This window comes from Physeter macrocephalus, chromosome 2, assembly GCF_002837175.3.
Source record: "Physeter macrocephalus isolate SW-GA chromosome 2, ASM283717v5, whole genome shotgun sequence".
NCBI lineage: Eukaryota > Metazoa > Chordata > Mammalia > Artiodactyla > Physeteridae > Physeter > Physeter macrocephalus.
This window is the reverse complement of record NC_041215.1, coordinates 82,252,065-82,275,697: the sequence shown is the minus strand read 5'-3', so window position 1 is coordinate 82,275,697 and position 23,633 is coordinate 82,252,065. Positions and strand designations below refer to the sequence as shown.

General features: G+C 35.7%; 1 long non-coding RNA gene across 3 annotated transcripts in view; it reads left to right on the top strand.

Moving 5' to 3' along the window:
* The first annotated feature begins 12,889 nt into the window (after nucleotides 1–12,889).
* The window catches only part of LOC102991465 (uncharacterized), a 316,878-nt gene continuing 306,134 nt past the window's right edge, over nucleotides 12,890–23,633 (top strand). For all 3 annotated transcript variants that reach the window (XR_003676957.1, XR_008618748.1, XR_008618749.1), the window contains exons 1-2: nucleotides 12,890–13,042; nucleotides 13,393–13,507. This is a non-coding gene — a long non-coding RNA (uncharacterized lncRNA). The remainder of the gene's footprint in view (nucleotides 13,043–13,392; nucleotides 13,508–23,633) is intronic.

Sequence of the window (23,633 nt, the reverse complement as noted above, 5' to 3'; positions counted from 1 at the left end):
TATAATGATATTTTTGGAAGGCAGATCTAATTTAGGAGGAGGTTTCAGGCAGGAAGAATTGTCAGTCTTACCTGGCAGTCTAATTTATATTACTCTGCTGTTGGGGAAATGCATTTAAAATCTTCTCTATGTGAGATAGATGGTAGAATAGCTGGTCATGGTTCTGCTCTGTGAGATTTACATAAACTACTATTTTAAGCTTATTTTACACTTTTGCTAAAGCTGCATATTTCATATTAAAAATTCGCCTAACCTTGTTAGCCAAGTTAAAATGTAGATATTTTCTCTTTGGTTTTAAGCCTCTTGTAACTTTTGGTGAATAATAAGGCCCTGGTTAACAGTCTTAAAATTTTCATTTTATCTGGTCTCCTCTGTGTCTCTTTTATCTTTTTCTTGAGATGGAAGCTGAGCTCATATAATTGAATGAGTTTCAAATCAGTATCTGAAAAGTAGCATTATTATTTATTTTGAAAAAGAAAATTAATATAAACAAGGCTCTTTCAATGACAGTAGATTAATTGAAACTGAAAAGAATGATAGAATTTAACTGCCGTAAAATTTTGAGAGTTACAGCAAGATAAAATAATTTATGCTCTTTTAAAACAGCTTTGTAGGATGAATGTATGTACTTATTTTAAATGCTGAGTTTGTGATTAGGTCTATCTTTAAAACTGTTAATGGTTGCATTAAAATATTTTGATGCCTGCTATAATCCTTATGTAACTTCCCATATGCTGCCAAATGAATGCTTTGAAATGTCATTCCATCATAATTCAAAATTTACTCATATTTTGATTTATCATTTGAATTTAATTTCTCATTACTTTTTGATATTATAAAATTAGAAATTATATTGCAAAATGAACACATTTGAAGGAAGAAAGGAAAATATACCTGAATATATATATTTTTTTAATCTTTGGAGATTTCTCTGATGACTTTTTAATAGTGCTATTAGCAAATAACCAGTTCACTCAATTTGGATCCTTCTTTCATTTGAAATAGTCTATAAAATTTTTACAAAAGGAATAAATGTAGGATATCATTTTTAATCGCGGGTGTCCCTGAATGTGACAACATGAAAACAAATTTACAAATAAATACACTCATACCTCATTCTGATATTCATATTTGAAGAGACAAGGCATACTAAAATGCATATTTACGAATAGTTAAATGTTGGTTTGGCCTCTAGATAACGTGGTTGCTAAATAGCACCATCTTCCCTCACAGAGTGATACTGGAGCCCTCTACAGACCTCCCCATTAGGAGACGTTGGCACAGTATGAGGGGGGACACATCTGCCAGCAAAGTACTACAGATGGTTCCCCTCATTAGCCTTCAGAACTCCAAGCAACCATCACGGAGGAGGCTGGGACCTCACTTGGACAAGATGTTAAACTAGCCTCCTGTTCAATGTCATTATGGTTTTCCAAAATAATCTCCTTAGAGTGCCCTCTTGGGCTTGAGCTGGTCTACATGTCTCACTTGCAGAGATTTGAGATTGCAGCCCTGTGTCCAGTTTGCCAAAGGGCATTCTATGATCTTCAGATTTGATAAAGTTCCACAGCAAGTCGGACTTGGAAAATTTCTTAATCTAAATGCGGTGGCAGGACAGCCTTGCCGCTCCCCAGAAGCTCATTAGCGTAGCTTTTGGAATTCCAGGCAATGCTCATCTTCATGTACGTGCTTACTTATTACACTCAATGCATCGACAGTCTCATTTCTCCTCTTCCCCTCGACCCACTGCTTTATTGGCATAATGGCATTTTAATTTTGTTTTGTTTACTTTTTGTTCATGAATCAGCCTTAAAGTCAGGGCACCAAGCCCTGGCAACCGGAAGTGTTAGTTAGGTTTAGCAGTAGAAGCAGCAGGGGAAGACCATACTGTTTTATGCTCTGCAGTTTCTCTGGCTGGATTATTATTATAATAATTATTATAGTTGTTTTACATTTATAACAAAGACGTTCACAAGCTATGTACATTTATAACATAGATGGTTAGAATACAGATAGTCTCCATGGGCTAACTATTACAATTTTAAGTCACAGAGGGTCCAATTTTATTCTTTAATTATATGAAGTTATTAGGATACTGCTAAGAATAATTGATAGGCAAGAATTTGGCAGTAAGTTTTCTTTTCTGTCTTTAATCCAGGGAAAGATTCTGTCTACAATTTTTTTTATTTCTTGAAAAATGAAATCAGCTAAAATCTTTATGTAATCTCTGTGGTTCTTCTCTGGCCTTTACAGCTCTCCCCCGCCACTTTTTTCCCCTTGAAATAAAGCATAAAAGTTAAAATATACCATCTGACATATTTTTGAGATTGTGATGATGAGGGGAGGTCCCACCACAATCCCTGGGTATTCTAATATGACCCAGACTTAATTTTCACTTTGGAAGTTAATAAAATACAAAAACCCAGTGTTTCTTTTTTTTTTTTTTTAAAGGAACATTTATTTATTTATTTATTTATTTTGGCTGCGTTGGGTCTTCGTTGCGGTGCACAGGCTTCTCATTGTGGTGGCTTCTCTTGTTGCAGAGCACAGGCTCTAGGCACGTGGGTTTCAGTAGTTGTGGCGCATGGGTTCAGTAGTTGTGGCTCGTGGGCTCTAGAGCACAGGCTCAGTAGTTGTGGTGCATGGGCTTAGTTGCTCCGCGGCATGTGGGATCTTCCCGGGCCAGGGATTAAACCCTTGTACCCTGCGTTGGCAGGTAGATTCTTAACCACTGCGCCATCAGGGAGGTTCTAGCCCAGTGGTCTTTAATGTTGTTTTCTTATGCTTGATGAGGTCCTTGGGTTAGTAGGTTTTCATTACCGTGAAGTAATTCACAATATCTGAATGACTTTTTACTTTCTAAATCAGCCATTGTAATATCTCTGGACATACATTTTATATATTGTAGCCCTTCCTAGATTATTCTGCTCTATTGGAGGGGAAAGAACTCTAGAGTGATACTCCCATACCTGAATTGGTGATTTTGCCCATACTGTCAGGAAAATTATCTCTTAATGTGTGGCTCAAGCCCATGTCCCCTGCATTGGCAGGCAGATTCTTAACCACTGCGCCACCAGGAAAGCCCCAATTTTTAAAAAATTAAGAAAGAATAAGTTTTTTTTGTAAAACAGTATAAGACTTAAAATTCTATGATGGGGAGTTCCCTGGTGGTCCAGTGGTTAGGACTTGGCTTTTTCACTGCCGGGGCCTGGGTTCAATCCCTGGTCAGGGAACCAAGATCCAGCAAGCTGCCCTGTGTGGCCAAAAAAAAAAAAAAAAAATCTATGATGGGGTGACAATTCTGTGGATACACATTTCTGGTTCTCCCCCATGTTGAAATTAAAACTTGCAATCTCAGAGTGATCAGAAAACTTTAGGGAGTAGTATTTGAGCAGAGCTTTGAAGTTGGAAAGAACTTTATGGGGTTGGTGGTGGGACTCTAGTAGTGATGAGAGAGAAAGATACTTCAGGCAGAAAGAAGATCATAAACAAAGGGGCCCCTGTTAGACTGGCACATAGGAACTTTGGGTAACTACAGGGGAGTGGGAGGCTATCTGTGAAGTTTCAGTGTGCAGCTAATTAGTTAGGGCTTTATTCTGGAGGCAGAGTGGGAGCCAGGGAAGGTTTTAGAGGGAGACATAATAGGAATAAGATTCCAGGGAGATTGATTTGGTGACAGGGTACAGGATCCTTAAAGATTTAATCAGATTGATTTAGCATCAGCATTAGAAAGCAAAATAAAGGAGTTATAATTTAAAAGTCACTGTTCACATAATTTTAGAATATGATTTAAAGTGTTTTTATATCATCTTCCTTGATTAATACAGTCAATGCTAAAGTCTGGGAGAACAAATCTGAGTAGAGCTATGTATGGGTATTTTTGTTCCATGAATATTAATAACAACATTGTGCATTTGGAGAGTGTATTTTTTTTTTTTTTTTTTTTTTTGCGGTACGCGGGCCTCTCCCCGTTGTGGCCTCTCACGTTGCGGAGCACAGGCTCTGGACGCGCAGCCTCTGTGGCCATGGCTCATGGGCCCAGCCGCTCCGTGGCATGTGGGATCTTCCCGGACCGGGGCACGAGCCCGTGTCCCTTGCATCGGCAGGTGGACTCTCAACCACTGCGCCACCAGGGAAGCCCGGGGAGTGTATTTTATTATTCCAAATGGTTGTTTTGTTCTTCCATCGATCTGGTAATGTTAGCAGATGTTTATAAAAATAACAGGTTTATAAGCCCCTCCCTTTACCTCCATGATCTCCTTTTGATTGCATATGTAAATGTAGAGTTCTAGATTAGACTGAAGCTTATAGCTATTTCAGTTTTTCTGTCAGGAGTTGAGAATATTGTTCTATGGCTATTTGTTTTAAGTAAGGTTTGGATTTCATTTTGTAGGTGTCTTACATTGTGATACCATAGTTGATTCAATTATATGCACTCGTAGGAAACACTTTTTGGAGGGGAATAGATTAGAGTGTCATCCAGTTACATGTAAGTATTCAATACTGTCTTTTTCTAAAAAAAATTTATAGTTTATAGACATACTACGTTAATATTAATATTAACAGTGTATTTTATTTTGTCCAGAAAGAAGAAAGTACAATAACATGAAAAAAGCTAAAGGGAGTCCTAATTACAGACAGAAAAGAGATTTAAAAAATTTTAGTAAAATATAATATTTAAAAACTTAAAAACTGATATAAAATACAGTTTATATCAATAAATTAAAAGGCCGTATACTATACTTTAAAAATTATCAGAATATGTTTGGGGGTGGGGAGGAAAGCCCAATAAGACAATCATTTTCTTCTAAACCATTTGACAAAGAATGAGAACTTAGAATAATTAGCTGTGCTTAATGTTCATACTCTTTTAATGCAGTACATGTGTTTATCTGTTGAACCAATAGTACCACGATTCAAGCAACACATCATTTCTGGCTCATGCAGCCGTAATTGTCATCTTTGACTTCCATGTCAATGAGTACTTCCATCTAACTTTATGTAAATATATAGGGCTCTTTAGACCCTGTGTTTGGTGTTATCACAATTTTTGCTTGGCTCAGACAGGGCAGGTTGATTATCATTAAAGTGTTATTTATTTCTATTTTATTAAGCCCCTTTTATATTCATGTTACAGGTTAATTTATACTTTTATTTCATGCACTACTTGGCTTTACTGATTAATATGCCCCATGGCATTCAATAAAATCAGGCAGTGGAGGAAATAAGAGTGGTATTAATTTCTAACATTGCTATAAATTTGCCTTAATAAAACTAGCTCAATGGCATTACCGAAGTAACACAATGGATACTTTCAAATTGCTAACAAAGATGCAACCAAACAATTTTCTTTTCTGAATTTAACATAATCCTACTGCCTTTTCTTTCTAGTGTTGAAATGAAACCTGCCATATATTTTTTCCCTCTTTCAAAGGTAATTTAATAGTTGGCATAATATTACAGTACACAGCTCTCCATTTGACTTATTCTAATGCCTTATTCAGACTTTAGATTATAAACTGTGCAAATTAACACAGGCCCACAGGCCCCTGGGGGAAGAAAAGACCTTTATTCTTGTAATAATTTTCATAAAGATTAAACTATATCTCTGGCATCAGTTACTTGTCCTTCTTTAGTGTATTAATGCTCAATGCCAATAATAAATATTCTTACTGTGAAATCTGATAATATGGAGTGGTAGTGAAAATCTATGTGCTGGATTAATTTTTTTGTCGGTTTCCCCACCACTCCCACCCCAACCGCTCAGTTAAATAAGGTTGGAGTTAGAATTTAGAGGAACTTATAAAGACAAGGACACACTACCACCCACTGATTTTTGGATCACAAAATTTTGATGGTAAAGAATGTTATCCATTATTATGTAATCAAATTCATAAGAGAACACTTATTCTTTCCCTGTCGTTTATTAGATTGTAGCCAGACTGACCAAAAAATTGTTACAAATCAGAAATTTGCCCTCACCTCCATTTTTCTGAAATAATAAGTATGCTTTGTTTACCCTGAAGTTCCCCCTTTCTTAGCTTTTCAATAATTTCTTTAAGTTCTAGCATAAATCTAATTGGAAAGAGAATTGATTTAAAACTCATACACACATCTCACAGGGAGATGTGTGTATGAGTTTTAATTTAGTAAAAATGACTCGAGAGGCAGAGGTTCAAAAACCAACTAAAATCAACATCCCTGGGGGAAATGGTCACCAGTACCTTAAGGTCTAGATCAAGCATCCAAAAACTACAGCCCATAGGCCAAATGTGGCCTGCCCCTGTCCTATACAGCTTGCAAATTCAGCCATACTCATATATGGCTGAACAAATAACAAATAACATTTAAAAACTCTCTTTTGCATAAAAATATCAGGAACTGTGTTCATTCAACAGATATTTATCAGCCTCTGTGCCAGGCACTGATCTCATCCTGGGGATAGAACTGTGAAACAGTTAGGGTTTCTGTCTCCTTACAATATAGACTTGCTCTTTTATTTACTTTAATATACTGGTGAAATTTCACGTGTTAGTAGGGAAGATATTTGGGGACAGGAAAAAATTCTTTTTTGGGGAGTCTATTTGTATTTTAAATGAAAAAGGAACTCCTTTCCTTAAATCCCCATCACAACAAACATCTTTGCCCACGAAACAGTTCAAGAAGCAGTGGAAGACTGAGTCATCCGTACACCCATGCTCTGCTCAAGGGCTTATTTCTTGGCTTTTATTAAATTGATTTAATGGAGTGATTTTTTTCCCCCCACTCAACTCAAATGAATCCAGGTCTAGTAGATAGGTGGATTTGGTGTTACCATGCGTTCTCTTGCTCAGTGTTTGGTTAAAATCACATTTTTAGGTAATTCACATTAAAAAAGATGTGCCTTTCATGTTGGCATATTTTGCAGCCTTTAACTTTATGGAAAAGTACAAAGTCCATCTTTGCGCTTTCTGTTACTTGGTCAACAAAGATCCTCTTTGCCCATAAAAAGTAGACTTTAAGAAGAAGCATTTCTAAATCACTACTCAAAACAGTTTTTCGTAAAAAGTTATTTTCAAGGGAATAATCTACATCCTGGATCCTGAGAGTGCTGATTCAAAAGCAAAACAACAATTTTGGAGACTTGGGAATGTCCCATCTTAGAAAGTTAGTATTAGCAAGCAGAGAACCATTTGTTTCCAGAGACCAACTTATAACCTCAGCCTGGGAGATAAGGGGCTTCCACTGGGTTCACAGTCTTCAAGTAACCATTTACTGGCAAACATGCTGACTCAGTGAATTGACTCAATCCATGGAGAGAGTGGCCATACTAGGCTCCGTTAGCTCCAGGAAATCTGTTTGTCACTACTTTGGAAAAAAGAGTTTGGAATGTTTGACCCAAACTCCTTAATTTCTGTGTGTCTAGATGGATTTTTTGAAGTGGACAGACAGAATCTAGTTTATTATATTTCAGGATGTATTTGACAATGCCTTTGATTGAACAGTAGCTGGTCAACACACAAAGGACTACACACACACACACAGACATGCACGCGCACACACACGCACACACACACACACACACCCTCAGTCAATAGGCTAAACTAAAACTAAAGTTTTGCTTTATAATCAAATGGGGAAGTTTTATCTAGGTAACAGTGGGGAAGTCAGGCCTGTTGGTGAAATGAGTTAGGCAGTGAATTGAAACAGAATATAAGGTTATGTACTTTTAGCTAATAGGTAATTAAACTGTATTGTTTGTGACACCTCATAACTTTGAATCCAGGTACAATTACATGGCTTGGAATCCTCCCACCCCATACTATCTAATCCAAAGTCATTGAAAATAAAATACAAATTAAATAATGCCCCAAATGCTTCCAACTTAAAATCTTGTTCTATAAGTAAATCTAAAAACTTTAGGAGTCTGTAAAAATGTATCTTAATAAGTCATTCTTTGCAGAGCTTTCTGGAGTATGATGCTTAACAGCATGGATCACCTGTAAAAATATGGTAGTTTGGGAGATGTTGGTATAAAGCAAACAGAACTTGTTTGATTGGTGAGAACTAGAGAATATTGATGCAACTTTAAATTTCAGATAGTCTCAACTTAAATCTTTAGTTAAATCAAATGATCAGAACTCAGCAAAATATATGCAAATGTGAGGTGAAAGGTGCCAAGATTTTTTCCCCTGTATTTATTTTTTAAACAACTCCTTAAAGAGTTACTACTCTTTGAGGATAAGGATATTATATTCTTTTTGAAGGGAAACATTGTACTCTATAGTGAGACTTGTACTGTCTTTTGTGCCATTATTAATACATTTCCTGTTTAAGGAAATGACTTTTTTTTTAACATGATAGTTTAAACTTCAAAATAAGTGCTATTGACTTTTAAAATGTCTTATCTTACCAATGTCATTCTGGGCATGAAGAATAAACTGTGGAAAATGGTTGTCACATTAATCCTATTGTCATGAGATTCTCCTTTTTGAATAAAGTGGTTTATGTTTGGTGTCTTTTTTTGGGGGGGGCAATTAAGAGAGGGAAAGTAAGTTTTGTAGCTAAAACAAACAGACCCTTTACTTTTAGATTAATGACATTTAAAAATACAAATATATTTATAATATAAATTAAGATCAAGAACATCTTCCAAAGATCTTGTCATCATATTTACAAAGATCATACAAGTGTCCTCATGCAATTCTATCTAATCAATTCTATTTTCTTTCACTTCCTTTTTTCTGTTCTTATTGCATTCTTCAAAACCATAATTTTATTTTATTTTTTAAGAACTATTTTTATTTTATTTTTTTTTGGTTATGTTGGGTCTTTGTTACTGTGCGTGGGCTTTTCTCTGGTTGCGCCGAGCAGGGGTTACTCTTCTTTGCAGTGTGCAGGCTTCTCATTGCAGTGGCTTTTCTTTTTGCAGAGCACAGGCTCTAGGCGCGCGAGCTTCAGTAGCTGTGGCACGTGGGCTCAGTAGTTGTGGCACACGGGCTTAGTTGCTCTGCGGCATGTGGGATCTTCCTGGACCAGGGCTCGAACCCGTGTCCCCTGCATTGGCAGGCGGATTCTTAACCACTGCACCACCAGGGAAGGCCAAAACCGTAATTTTAAATTTAACAAAATTTGAATTGCAATATTAAGCACAGAAAATAGGAATAGCAAAGGTTTTGTGGTGTCAGATTTTTCATGTTATCTACTGAAAGCACATTTTACAAGTGAATGACATATATGATTAATGAGTATTTAATATTATTATTTAATAATAATAAAAGATGGATTCCACTGTGAAAACACTAACATTTGCCGACTGGAATCTACTTATATTTTCACTTAATTTATTCTAGTTCAGATATTTTTCAGTTATAAAATAAGCAAGGTAGTTACACTGTTAAACTATACAAGTGTATTTTTTAGCTTTTTTCCCCTGTATATTTATATATTTAAAAAATCTCTCTCTCTCATTATTGAGGTCTTAATCTTAAAGTTTAGGTGACCCTTAGTTCTGAAAAGTACAGAGCATTATAATGAATAATAAATTATAGTCTGTGGAGTAACTGTCTTAATTGTGCATTAATAGTAATAGCTAATATTTATTGCATACTTATTTGTGCTAGGCAATGTGCTAAGTGCTTTAGGTACATTAGTTCATTTAGTCTCACAAGAAAGCCATGGGTTACTTTTACCCTCATTTAATAGGTGAGAAAACAAACTTGCGGTTGAGTGACTTACTGAGTCTCCCACAGCTGTTAGTGGTAGAGCAAACCAAGAGAAGAATTTCAAGGAGTAAGGAACAGTCAACAGTGTCAAATGATGTAGAGAAAAGATGTTCACTGGATTTAGTAACTAGAAGGTAGGTCCCTGGTGACTTGCTAGAGCAGTTTTGGGTGAGTGGTTCAGGAAGAAGCCAGTAGGATTGAGGAGTGACCAGGGATGAGTGGGAAGGAAATACTGTGAGTGCAGTCTCTGCGTTTTCGCCATTTCTACTCCCTGTGGTGATTTCTTCCTCTGCTTCCAATCTCAGGGAAAGAAAAAAACACTTCTTGGGCAATTAATGAAAAGCAGTACATTGTGTAAGCTTCATAGTGACCCTATGATGTAACTATGGTCTTCATTTTGTAGGTGGAGAATGGAGGATTTGAGAGGTTTATACACCAACCCAAGGCCACAGTTGGCAAGTAGCAGGGCTCTAGGCCAAATTCACGTCTCATTCCAGAGCTCACATTCCAACCACTGCATTTGTCTAGAATTTAGTTGTCTTCATGCTTGCTCTTTTCTCCTTTCCTCCCAAATCTGCCTGCAGTCATAGAACTAATAAACTTATTCTCACAAAAGCACAAATAATGGATAAAGCTTAATGTGTTCTTTTTCCTGATGCATTTTTGGAATGATCATTGGATGTGCTCATTTTACACTTTTGTAGTGTAATTTTAATTTTACATGTAATATGTTACATTGTAGGAAATATACAAACAGAAAAGTGAACACAGTGTGAGTGTACAATTTGATGAAGTATTGCCAGACCTCCAGAAATTTCCCGGTCTCCTTCCTTATCCCATTCCCCCTCCTCTCAGAGGCAACCACTAGCCCAACTTTTGTGGCATTATTTCCTTGTGTTTCTCTGTAGTTTTCTCATCTTAGTTATGCATCTCTAAGCAACATAGTTTAGTTTGGACTGTTTTGGCACTTTAGGTAAATGGAATTATGTGTATTCTTCTGTCTTGCTTCAGTTGCTCAAAATTATACTTTGAGATTCATCCATGTTGTGTGTGGCATTACTGCATTAATTTTCGATGCTGAATAATATTTCATTGTATGAATTTACCATGTTATTTATCCATTTTGTTGTTTAGGGACGTGAGTTCTTTCTAGTTTTGAGCGATTAAGACCAATGCTGTCCCTTTTTTGATTAAATTGAAGGCAAGAAGCTCTAAGAATGCACTTTTAAACATTTTAAAATATTTTAGGAGGTTGGGAGCCCTTTCCAATTCCCTTGAAATGAAACCCCACAGGTGGTTCCTGTGGGGTTCCTGATTTGCTTACTCATGCGGCCAAGCTTGAGGACTGTGAGGGGCATTTCTAAATTAAAATGTTTAAAGAGGTCAGGTGAACTGAAAAAACAAAGAAACAGTTATTACCAGATCTCCCATTTCCCCTAGCTCTTCCACTTCATTGTTGCAATCTTAGCTAAATGCAGTCAGCTTGCATATTTTCCTACATCAGTCCTTTGATCAGCAAAGTAATTTCTTTTCCTTCCTCTGTACAGATCTTTTAATTATAGTAAGCTCATTCTTTGAAGAACAAACATGGTAAAAAATATGAACAACTTGAATAATTTTCAGTAACTATCTAAAATAACTGATTTTGCATGGGATCAAATAACTACTTAATTTTTGCAAGATGAATCATCCAAATATAATACAACCAGTAGTAAGATCACAGTGTATCATATATTTAATAACATAGACAAATAACAAAATAGGCAAAGTATAGTAGAGTGGTTCAGCATGTAGGCTCTGGAGACAGACTGAGATCAGATTCTAGGTCTACCTTTTTTACTACCTATAACAACTGGGTGAATTTCTCAACCTTTCAGACTCAGCTATCCTGAGCTATAAAATAAGGACAGTAGCAGTACTTATTTCATAGGGCTGTTGTGAGCATCCAATAAGAAAATGTATTAAGTGCTTAACATAGTGCCTACTTTAGCAAAGTTCAGTAAATGTTAGATACCATTGATACATTTAGCCTACCAAAAGGGCAGAATAACCAGAGGATTTATTAACAGATCTTTACAGATAGTCATCTACTTATGTCATAGCTATTATTCAACATTTAATAGGCTCCTCTACTGTGCTAGAGGTTGTGGGTCACACAAAAGAACGATTTGTGGAGATAAGCATTAGGAAATCAGAGACAAGTGGCAACGCTAAATAAAATACATTTGGAAACATAAAGTAGGAAGTGATTGTGGATCAGTCAGGAGTACAGCTTTCCAGGAGTTGTATTTTGAATCTGATATTAAACTGAGTAGTAGACATAACTTTGCCAAGGATAAAGTTGAAGTTCTGTCATCCAGAAAATATTTGTGTGCAAAGAACAGAGAGGAGAAACAGTAAGACCTTTTTTCTGAGGTGTTAGGAATAGGTGATGTTGGGCTGAAGAAGGGAGGAATACTTGGTGGAGTATTTTATAAGCAGCATCTTTAGGACTCATGTTATATATTAGGTAGTAGGAAAAATAAGTTTCAATTTCATTTGGATTGGCTTAAACTATAAACCCTTAAGGTAAAATGTAACTGTACAGTATCCAATTTGGCAGATTATAGGAAAATGGTAATATTTTGGCAAAATAAACTTTTCATATTTTCCTTTTCATAATAAGTGTATAAATAGTGAAGTACTTTGACATTTCAAAGACTTAAGATTCATATTGAGAAACCAGTTGTGAAATTCCTATAAGTCATTTGAGTTAATATATATTCTTCTTTTCCTTTATCTTTAGAAATGCCTCCTTTCCTACTGCTTCGATTGTAGTTTGAAGAAAAATTTATTTTATAGTTTGGCCGTAGTAATTGTTGCCCAAATTTTATATAACCTCCATATTCTCTTGACGACGCCCCAGATCAATAGAATCCACTAGATGGCGCCCAGATCTGCAGCTGTGTCTTGCCTCCGCCGGCGGCAGATCTGGGAACAGCTGTGGATTGTCTTAAGAGTGGCTGGAGAGGTCAATACGATCCATGTGTAGCAGCTTCCTTAAGGTCTGCTCCAAAATGCTGTTAAGTCTGGTGCTCCTTCAAATTGTTACTGTAATGGAATCACCAAATATGGTCAACGATGGTGTGGTTTTGAGTATGAGAAAGCCTGCAATTTTGCCCTCTGAGACTTAGCCACAAGCAGGCAGACAGGCATGAGCTGCAGTCCACAGCCTGCTCACGGGCAAATAGCATGCTGGCGATTTAGAAGCTACATAGAAGCTACTCCTTGATGCCAAAGTATTGATTTAGGCAACGACACTTCTATTTATGGGAAAGGGAAAAAGAGACAAGAAGAAGGTATCTAAATGGGAGAGATTATTTTAATATTAGCTTTCATGCAGGCAGTAATCCTCTCATTTCTGTCAGGCAGTTGAACACTCTGCTTGATACGCAAAATCGAGGATATATTCTGATGTAGATTTCAGAGAGTAGGAAATGAGGTTATTTTGTTTTTCTTTTGAAATAGCACTGGGCAGTTTCATTTATTTCACATACGAAATGCTGAAGGCTTTGTAAAATTATTTTATACTTTATTAATATTCTAAAAGGGACAGATCTCTTCTTTCCAATTCAAAGTAGTGGATAATGACTTTGGCAGCATTTCCCTGCCTTTTTCAAGTTTATGGAAGCCCATTTCTCATCATTAGGCTGAAGATGCAGAATAGAAAGGATGAGCCTTATTCTGGAGCTTGTCACATCAGTGTTGCTACTTAGGTGATTAAAAAGAAGCAGCGGGATCTTGGAGAAAACGTCTGACGAAAGGTAATGGAAACCCAGTAACGGATGAAAATCCTTGATAGATTAAGCATAACTGGCCCGGAAAACCCTCTCTGGGAAGTACAGGTGTGCCTTTTAGCTCAAGAACAAAAATAAGACTCTATTCTGAGGCTCTTAAAAAACTTGACCTGCTCTGGCCCCACAAACTAAGGTTTATTTGAAGCTCCCTGAAGTTGATTAGACCCAGGAGGAGGTGTTTTTCTGCAGTTTAGTTTAGGAATTCAGTGCCAGCCAAGTGCTTAATGCAGCTGCTAGTTGGCAGGTTCAATGGTATGGAACTTCTTTCATTAAAAATCGGCAGGCTCCTTTTAATTTTGGTCAAAATAGATTTTGTTATTTTTAAACTTCCTGTGGAATAAAACAGAATTATTTCCCTTTCTTGTACTTGCCCAGCACTCATACCCATTCCCATCCTCTTCTGTCATAACAATGGGAGGGTTCAGTACAGAATTCTTAAAACTCTCCCTAGGATTATAATTTTGCCTTAGGGGTATACAATAGTTCAGCATCATAATTTTTAGAAAAAACATAATTTTGGGTGTATGGAAATTGTGTAGTAGTAACAGAACCTTCTCTTAAAAATGTATTAGTTAATAATTTTTGTAGGCTAGAAGTAGACAAGTGGGCATTATATTCAATTCTGGAAAGTATTTTGCCTGGTTGTTCAGCTTGTTTATTGTTTTGAGGGGGGGAAATTGATATACAGTTTAACCCAGAAGTAAAGTACTTTTTCTAAAATAAAACATTTATTTTTATTCATTAAAATATGGTATTTCAATATGCAACTAGGAAAATAATGATTTCTGGTGCATTACTCGTGAAAAACCTGGAAGTGACAAAAATGATGGCTGAAAAGCAGATTATGGTTAACCATATAAATCTCTCGAAGTAATATACTTTTCACCTCTGGGTGCCACTGTTCAACTGCTTCTTGTTTTTTATGATTGTTTGAAAACCTGATGCTTCCTGTAGATGTATTCTTAAAAGAATCTGTTAAAGAGACATTTCCTCTATCTCTAGTTATCTGCTAAATAACTTTTTGGCACGTGGATATAAATTCAGTATGGTTGTGATTTGCCATTTTAATTACCAAATGATGACCAAATAACATTTAAGATTGTTTATATGGGCAGTTGGCCAGGTTAAAAACCTGACTTCATCTCCCGTGGAAATGAATCTTGTACTTACCTTTTCGATAGTCGTTTAACTAGAAAAAGCCATTGAAACACAAGGGAGTTTTGGTTTAAATTTGTTGCCATTTGTAGACATGATTTTAATTCTACACATATGTTTCCATAGAAATCAATTTTATAAAAGGGGAATAATACGTAGACTTTGGCGGGATTAATCTATTAAAATAAAAATTTAAGACTCTAACATTGTTAATTGAGATATTTTTCATTTAATTTTTAAAGCTTAACTGCTTCAGTAGTTCCATTAAAAAAACCCTATAGAAGTCTTTCTGTATTTTTTCAGGAATCTTAATTCTTAAGTGATTATTTTAATAATTAAATATAATAACCATATTTGTAATTTTACTAAATGTATGAGTAATCTTTTCTTTTTACAAACTAGGCAGTGAGTTAGTATTCTGTACCAAGAAACAAATGCACATGTTTGGTTGGTTTTTAAATCTCCAATTATTTATTTTAAACTTGGGGTTCATCTGAAATGCCAGAAGAAGGGGTTATAATGCCAAAGTTAATTTTGTTTTGTCATATACAAAGTAGTTAATCTAAAAATTATTGATTGATATTCTCCCTCTTTTAACTCTTTTAGGACTCAATATTTAAAGCAAAACTAATTTATCTAGGTGTTCTACTGCACAAAATTAATTCTACTGGGACTGGTCCAGGCCAAGCCTCATTATGGAACAGTTCTTCTTGCTGAACTAGCCTAAGCCTGATTCTTACTGGGATACTTTTTCAAAATTATTCACAACACAGAACTTAACCCTTGAGATGCTGTAGAACTGACTTCAGTATTACAGTTATTAGGCCACTTGATGGTATCAGGGGTACATTAAAATGAAAGTATGTCTTACCCTTGTTGGTGCTGAGACTCTTACATTAGGCAACTGTATTTGTGTATGTTGGAGGGATTTATTAGTTTTGTGATTCATATACCAGGGTTTAGGTAGTCATTAAAAAAACTTTTTTTCTGTTGTCTAGTCTGTTTCACCATAAACATATTGCTGACCCTTTTTTCATTTATACGTAAGTGGTGAATTTACCTCTTTGCCTGGGTGGGTGTATAGTTGTTTAGATCACCCAGCATGTTTGATGGACTTTCTTTGCTCAAATGTCTGGCTGAATCAGTTGGTTATTTTGGTGTTTTGTACATACATAGAGCCCAGGAGTATTGCTGTTAAACATCAGTTTTTGCTACAGCTACAAAAGTAGTTCAGCATCATATACGCTTTCCTTGTGTGTGTGTGTGTGGGTGGGTGTGTGTGTGGGTGGGTGTGTGTAGTTTTCTTTTAATATCTGTGCAAAAGTCGTCCCACCCGGACCACACCAAACCATACCAACAAGGAAGTCAAGCTGAGTTGGTTATTTTGGTGTTTTGTACATACATAGAGCCCAGGAGTATTGCTGTTAAACATCAGTTTTTGCTACAGCTACAAAAGTAGTTCAGCATCATATACGCTTTCCTTGTGTGTGTGTGGGTGGGTGGGTGTGTGTAGTTTTCTTTTAATATCTGTGCAAAATATTTTTGGGGAATGGACTTATTTATTTATTTTATTTTTATACATTTTATTTGGAGTATAATTGCTTCATAATGCTGTGCTCGTTTCTGTTGTACAATAAAGTGAATCAGCCATATGCATATATATATATATATATATATATATCCCCATATCCTCTCCCTCTTGAGCCTCCCTCCCACCCTCCCTATCCCACCCCTCTAAGTTGAGAATGGACTTTTTAATGTCAGTTTTTATTTATTTTTTATTTTTTTTTTTTTTATGGTATGCGGGCCTCCCCCTGCTGCGGCCTCTCCCGTTGCGGAGCACAGGCTCCAGACGCGCAGGCTCAGCGGCCATGGCTCACGGGCCCAGCCGCTCCGCGGCATGTGGGATCCTCCCAGACCGGGGCGCGAACCCGGTTCCCCTGCATCGGCAGGCGGACGCGCAACCACTGCGCCACCAGGGAAGCCCTAATGTCAGTTTTTATGTTCACTTTTTTCCTGTTGTGTAGTGGCTCGTGAGGATTTTCCACTGGAGAATCTCTTGCACTTTAAGGTTCTTTGCTCATTATGGGCGCCTCACCAAATATTTTCATTAAAATAGTTTTCCTTATTCAAAGGGCCTCATTTTCTGTTAGAATGTTACTAATATGGCACTATGTGTGTGTGTGTATATATATATATATTTGTGGCTGGTAAAAATATTTATTTGGTGGTAGTGAGGAGGCACTGAGCCCCAATCTACCTGTGAGGTCTTCCACAGAGAATCATATGGTGCAAATTTGAGTATGAGTAGGTGTCTTTATGATGGAAAAGCAATAATTTAGTCTCTAGTTGGTTGCTTGATCTATATGCTAATAAACCAACACCTTTCCCCCCACGCCCAAGAACAGACAGATTTCCATTAAATTAGTAAATTGACTTGTTGCCTCAGTCTCACATAGATGTATACCAAGAGCAGGTGTTGCAGTTATGTTGTGAGATCTAATTCATCAATTTAAACTCATTTTATCTGAAATACAATAACAATTGCTAAGTTTTCCTAATGTAAAAATAGCCTAAATCAATTATTCTAGGCTATCATTAAACCACACCAAATAACAGGATTAATAAGTAAACCTTTAGGTAATTCAGTGGTGCTTAATAAGGATATCCCATTGGTTTACGTAAAATTAAATTGTAAAAATCACCAATAGAGATCCTATTGTTTAAAATAAAGTAAGCTTTTTTAAAAAAGCTTTGTAAAAACATAGATTGGGCAGTGAATCCTCCGTAATATAAGAGACTTAATAGAAACCGTTGCCTTGTGAAACTGAATTCTCCATCTGTAATGTGCTTCTGTTATAAATCCATTATAAAAGGTATTTACTTAGGTAAACTGCTAAGGTAAACTGCTTAGATTACCACCCCCATGTTCTTATTAGCCTACTACATTCACTAAGGAAGAATAAAGCTCTATACTTTGTGGACATTTAATAAATATTAATTTTTTAATTAACAGTTTAAATATAATCTCCAAATAAATGCAGATCTATTTTCTTTCAAACTCTTTCTCAGTAAGTAACAGATTTATGGTTCTCCAAAAGAAAATGTGCTTAGAATTTGGAAGGGAACATTTTACAATTTTTTTTCCCCTGCATCTTCCTTTTGCAGATATCACTAATCCCAATCAACAGTGAAGAGAAAAATTAAAAAAAACAACACCCCCCTGCCCAGTTTTCAATTTATTTTTTATTTCAGTTGGAAAATCCCCACTGAAAGAGTTAAAAAAAATTTAAATGTATCCTGGGAACATGCCGTTCAGGATTTTGGAATGGGAACTTCAAACGAAGTTGGTAAAGGAGTCAAATGCGTAAGTGGAAACTCTGAGGAAACTGGCAGTGAGAGACTGGAAATCAGGCAGTCATTTACGTTTTACTCCACCACCCTCGGCAAGAGCGAGTACAAAGCAGGGAGCTGGCACGGCCTTGAGTCAGAATTCTCTTCTCAGGAACTGAGCGGAGAGAGATTCCCAGCATCTGTTTCCTCAACTATCACCCAGAGGATACTGGTGGTAAATCACAGGGAATAAAAATAGCCGTAGAAGTCTAGTTCCAAACAAATGAGACATGGTGGGTATTTGATAGTGGTGTGGAGTCTCTTCTCTCAAAATTCTTCATTAGCTAATTAACAAATATATTTTTATTTTTACATTAATGAGTTACATTGCTTAAGTCATTCATCAAAATGTTGAGCAAAGTCTTGATATTTTTACTGATCTGAATTGAACTATCACCGAAATGACATGGTACTTGATATTAAAATCTGAACCTTGTAGTTGTGTAAAGGTTGGTCTATAACCAATAATCGCAGATGTTAAAGCTTTGCCTCAGACACAAAAAACATGTATTTCTGAAATTTTAAAAAACTCTGCAAGCTTCTTACCATAATGTCAATTGCCAGTAGACTGATAAGATCGCTCTGCATTTTGGCTGCAGGAAATTTTATGGCTAGACTCTTACAATTTAACACAACTTAAGATCCTTTAAGGCTATATTTCACATATAAGGAAGTATTTCTTAGATCTGGGTAGACTTGTAGTTTGATACTAAGTTATAGCTTCAGATTTTCAACAAAACAGCAGCTTTAATAGATGAGATTAGCAAATGGTGAAAAGTTCAAAGCATTTAATGGAATTGATCTACTAAATTAGCATTGAAAATTTTTAGTGGCTATCTTAAATATACATTATTATCATGAAAAAATTAGTCCAATTAAGCCTTTACGTTTGGAAGATGCCCAGTCTGACCTTGTTCTATTCTATGTGAAAAGTGAGAGGGTCTCTGGGCTTATTTAAATTTGTTGCTAAATCAATAGGTTTGGGGACCCTTTCACTGCTTTTTGGAAAGGAAAAGAAACCCAAAAGCTCTTTATGTTGACAGATGGGTTATTAGAATGGTTATATATTGCAAATAAAAACAATGGCCAAAAAATAGAAAAATATAACCTTCAATAAATAGGTCAGAAGAATCAACAAGAGTTGGGTTGTTTTCTCACTATTTCTCACTACAACCATATATTACTGTGTATACTGAACACATTAGTTTCATTTTGAAACTGAAATAATTATATCATGTTTAATATCAGGTTTTATTTAGAACATTCTGAATTAATAAATAACCAGCTAATTAAAAAAGAATCAAAATCTATGCAAATATACATAAAGAAATAATTATGGCATTTTCCAGAAATCTGCTTTCTATACATCCACAGTGTATTTTATATTCTATTGATATAGACCTCTATGACACCTTGAACATAAATATCATGAAAATAAAATTGATTTTTGCATTTTCAGCTTAATCGTGCAAAGCTTCTGATGATGGCTGATTACTCATACTTATCATGAAATTGTGGGGTCCTGGCTCTGGAAGAGGCTTGCTTTCGAGAGGCCAGCTCCTTAATTCACAGGGGCTCACGTGTAGCCTTCATCACCGGAACCGAGGAGCTAGCTCTTTTGTGAAAGCATTCAGCAAAATGTATTTTAGTTTTGTTGTTGTTGCTGTTATTGTTATTATCCATTACAATATTTAAGGGTTCATTTCCCTAATCTAGGATTCAGACCCAGCCATTTTGGGACATTTCTAGAAAAAGATATATCCTTTGTGTAAGATGTCTTTAGAATTTGAGAATTGTAACTAATACACCTCTGGCTTTCTCTTCCAGAAATTGAATAATTCAGTTCTAAAAACTGAACAATCCCATTTCATTTATCAACCCCCCAGCATTTCTAACTTCTGCCCTGAATGGTCAGTGAAATCATTCATATCCATCTAAAATTACAGAACTCCAGGGGGGAGCTTAGTGCTTTAGAGGAGTATACTGAGGAAGATGGGAAGATGATTTCATTTGTTCTTAAGGATTTATTGAAAGACTCCTCTTGCCAGAATCTGCTAGGTGCTGGGAATACAGCAAGGAAAAAACAAACTTGAGGGAGAGAACGACTTGCCAACAAATAATGGCAATACAATGTGCTACTGCTAATGTGAGTGTGTACAACGGGCACTTACTTGTACGTCATAGTCCTAATTCCGTATCCATTGTCAGAACAGTATTTTAAGCTGCTATTTCAGTGTCTATTGGTAGTCTGATTTCTATCCAAATACTTTATTTCCCACAATCCAGGTATACTTGCAGCACATTTTTCATACTAAGTTGAGGTCTGAATTTTGCTTCTGGATGTTTGTACAGTTTCATCTTCAATTGTTATTTTACCTTCTGAACACCCTTTTTCGCACGCCCGTTGTTCAGTTTGTTGTTACAAAACATCATCTGTGATCTTCTACATTTGAATGTGTTGCTTATTGCTTGATAGCCAAGCTGTAGTTAGCTAATGGACAGTTGTCTGCTCCTGGTCATATTTTCCCAGCCTGTCTTATAGGACAGGATCAAAAGCCTTCCTAAAGTCAAGCTAGGTTTCATCAATTTATTTCCTGTGACCTGCCAGGCCTGCCACTTTGCCATGTAAGAAGATGGCTGTCTATTACCAAGACAGGACAAGTTCTTTGTGAAGTCATATTGGTTATTCATGATCAGATAACTGCAAACACCCTCAAGAGTTCTGGTTATTTTGGTCCTTTTTTCAGTCTTTAGGCATCTACTCAGTTCTCTGATTGTTACAACCAAAATAGAGACGATAATTTTGTCATTCAGTGTTGTCAGATGGAAAAAATCAGAGCAAGGGCTATCTGAGAAGTGGACAAGCTTTCTTCATCCTGGTCACAATCTGTGACGTGTCCGCATTAGCTCCTCATGGTCCAGCATTAATCACGGCATAATGCAAGCTTTTATTTGGTCACCATGGGCAAGATTTCTGCATTTATTGGTATGTAATACATAATTCAGGTTTATTGTAGTAAAATAGGACACAACAGATAACAAATTGATAAACAAAACAAAACAACAAACAAACCACCTGTAACACCCCTATCTAAAGATTAGGATTGTTAACATTTTGGTATACATATTTCTGAGGTGTATGTGTGGGCCTTTGTGTGTAAAATATGTATATTAAACATGCATACTATTTTGGAGCTTCCTTTTTTTCACTTAGAACTATATAGAGTTCATTTTTATAAGGTAATTATATCAAATAACCATAGAAATTCAGCTTTTTAGTACCGAATCTCAATTGTGTGTTTTTTTAATTGTTTAATAATACTTCCCTAATTCCCTGAGTAGAAAGAAACCTCTCCTTCATACATACCTTTCTTGTGGCATTATCTCTTTTTAAATTTAAGTAGATCCCTCTTAGTAACTGTGTTCTCTTAGAGGAGGATCTGTACATGATTTATTCTTATGTTCCTTAAATTTTAGCTGCATAATAAATATTTATTTAATAAATGAATAACTGAAATTTAGCAATGGGAATTGAAATCATGAAACCTTGTGTTTTGATCTTAGAGTTCTGCCTCTGCTTTTAGTTGGTAATTTAGTTAGTTAGTTTAGTTAGTTAGTTGGTAAGTTAGTTAGTTTACTCAGGGACAGAAAGAAAATAAAGCAATTTCTCACTTATCTGGTATGAAGTATACTGTAGAAGGCAAGACCACATGGCTGAAAACAGTTTCTTAATACTAACCTTTTTGAATGAAGCTCTTTCTGATATACTACAAAGCTTTATTACTTTTTTTAACAAGTGAAACCTTAGAGTAAATGTTTAGAAAATACAAAAAAAGAAAAAACAACCAACCTATAATTCTACTACCCAGAAATAAACCTTATTATTATTTCAAGGTATGCCCTTCTAACTTTCTTTTCTGTGTATTCTTATGCATGTAAAATACCATTTTCACTTATATTTTTATTAAAATGGGGTCATAATGGTTTACTATTTATAACTTCTTTTCTTCACTAATGTAAACATCTTTACATGACAAATGTATGCCTAATAACCAATGTTGATGGTTGTATAGTATACTAGTATGGTGATATACTATAATTTATTTACTCTATCCTCCCCTAGTTGGGTATTTAAGTTGTTATCTACTTTATACATTATATATTACAAACAACATTGTAACAAATAACCTGGTTCCTACATCTTTGGGCATTGTCAAGGAAAGGTTTTAAATATCCTCTTTTAAACTACCAAAGGTTAAGTAAGCTTATAGTCCTTTTTCCTTTCATCTCAAAATAAAAATAAAATATAGCTTATTTGAATTTTGTCAGTGTATAAGACGGCCTGAGATTTAAAAAATTATTATTGAACCAGGGCATGCTACCCTAATTTATGGTGATAGAATTACTTTCTGTCTCAAATTGATTCTAGAAGACTTGTTTGGCTACATTTGGTCTTTTGTGGCATGCAAAGTGGCCTTCTTTCTCAGTCATATAAGAATCTAAATATTCACATTTCCTGGGAAAAGTTGATACCTAGCTAAATCTTTGTGTAATTTCATAAAAGTATAGGTTTGTGGGGAGATTGGTTTCTGTGATCAACTCAGTTCCCCAGTTTTCATTTGTGAGTGGGGACAGCAGGAATCAGTCTTCTCATAGGGTGGTGAGAGTAACACTAATGGGAGCAGCAAAATCACCATAGCTGGCTATGAAAATGTGGGCAGTATTACAGCACTGCCTTCAGTTAGAAAACGTGATGCAAGTTGCATCCATACTTGTGGGAGTCTTCTGTTATTCTTTTTTTTTTAAATTTAGTTTAATTAATTTATTTTTTTATACAGAGCTTCTTATTAGTTATCTGTTTTATACATATTAGTGTATATATGTCAATCCCAATCTTCCAATTCATCACCCCACCACCACACCCACTTTCCTCCCTTGGTGTCCATACATTTGTTCTCTACATCTGTGTCTGTATTTCTGCCTTGCAAACCGGTTCATCTGTACCACTTTTTCTAGATTCCACATACATGCGTTAATATACGATATTTGTTTTTCTCTTTGTGACTTACTTCACTCTGTATGACAGTCTCTAGGTCCATCCACGTCTCTACAAATGACCCCATTTCATTCCATTTTATGGCTGAGTAATATTCCATTGTATATATGTGCCACATCTTCTTTATCTATTCATCTGTCGATGGACACTTAGGTTGCTTCCATGTCCTGGCTATTGTAAATAGAGCTGCAATGAACATTGTGGTACATGACTCTTTTTGAATTATGGTTTTCTCAGGGTATATGCCCAGTAGTGGGATTGCTGGGTCATATGGTAGTTCTATTTTTATTAATTAATTAATTTATTTATTTATTGAATTTTTGAATTTTATCTTATTTATTTTTTTACACAGCAGGTTCTTATTAGTCATCCATTTTTTTCGTATTTTTTATTTATTTATTTTTAACATCTTTATTGGAGTATAATTACTTTACAATGGTGTGTTAGTTTCTGTTTTACAACAAAGTGAATCAGTTATACATATACATA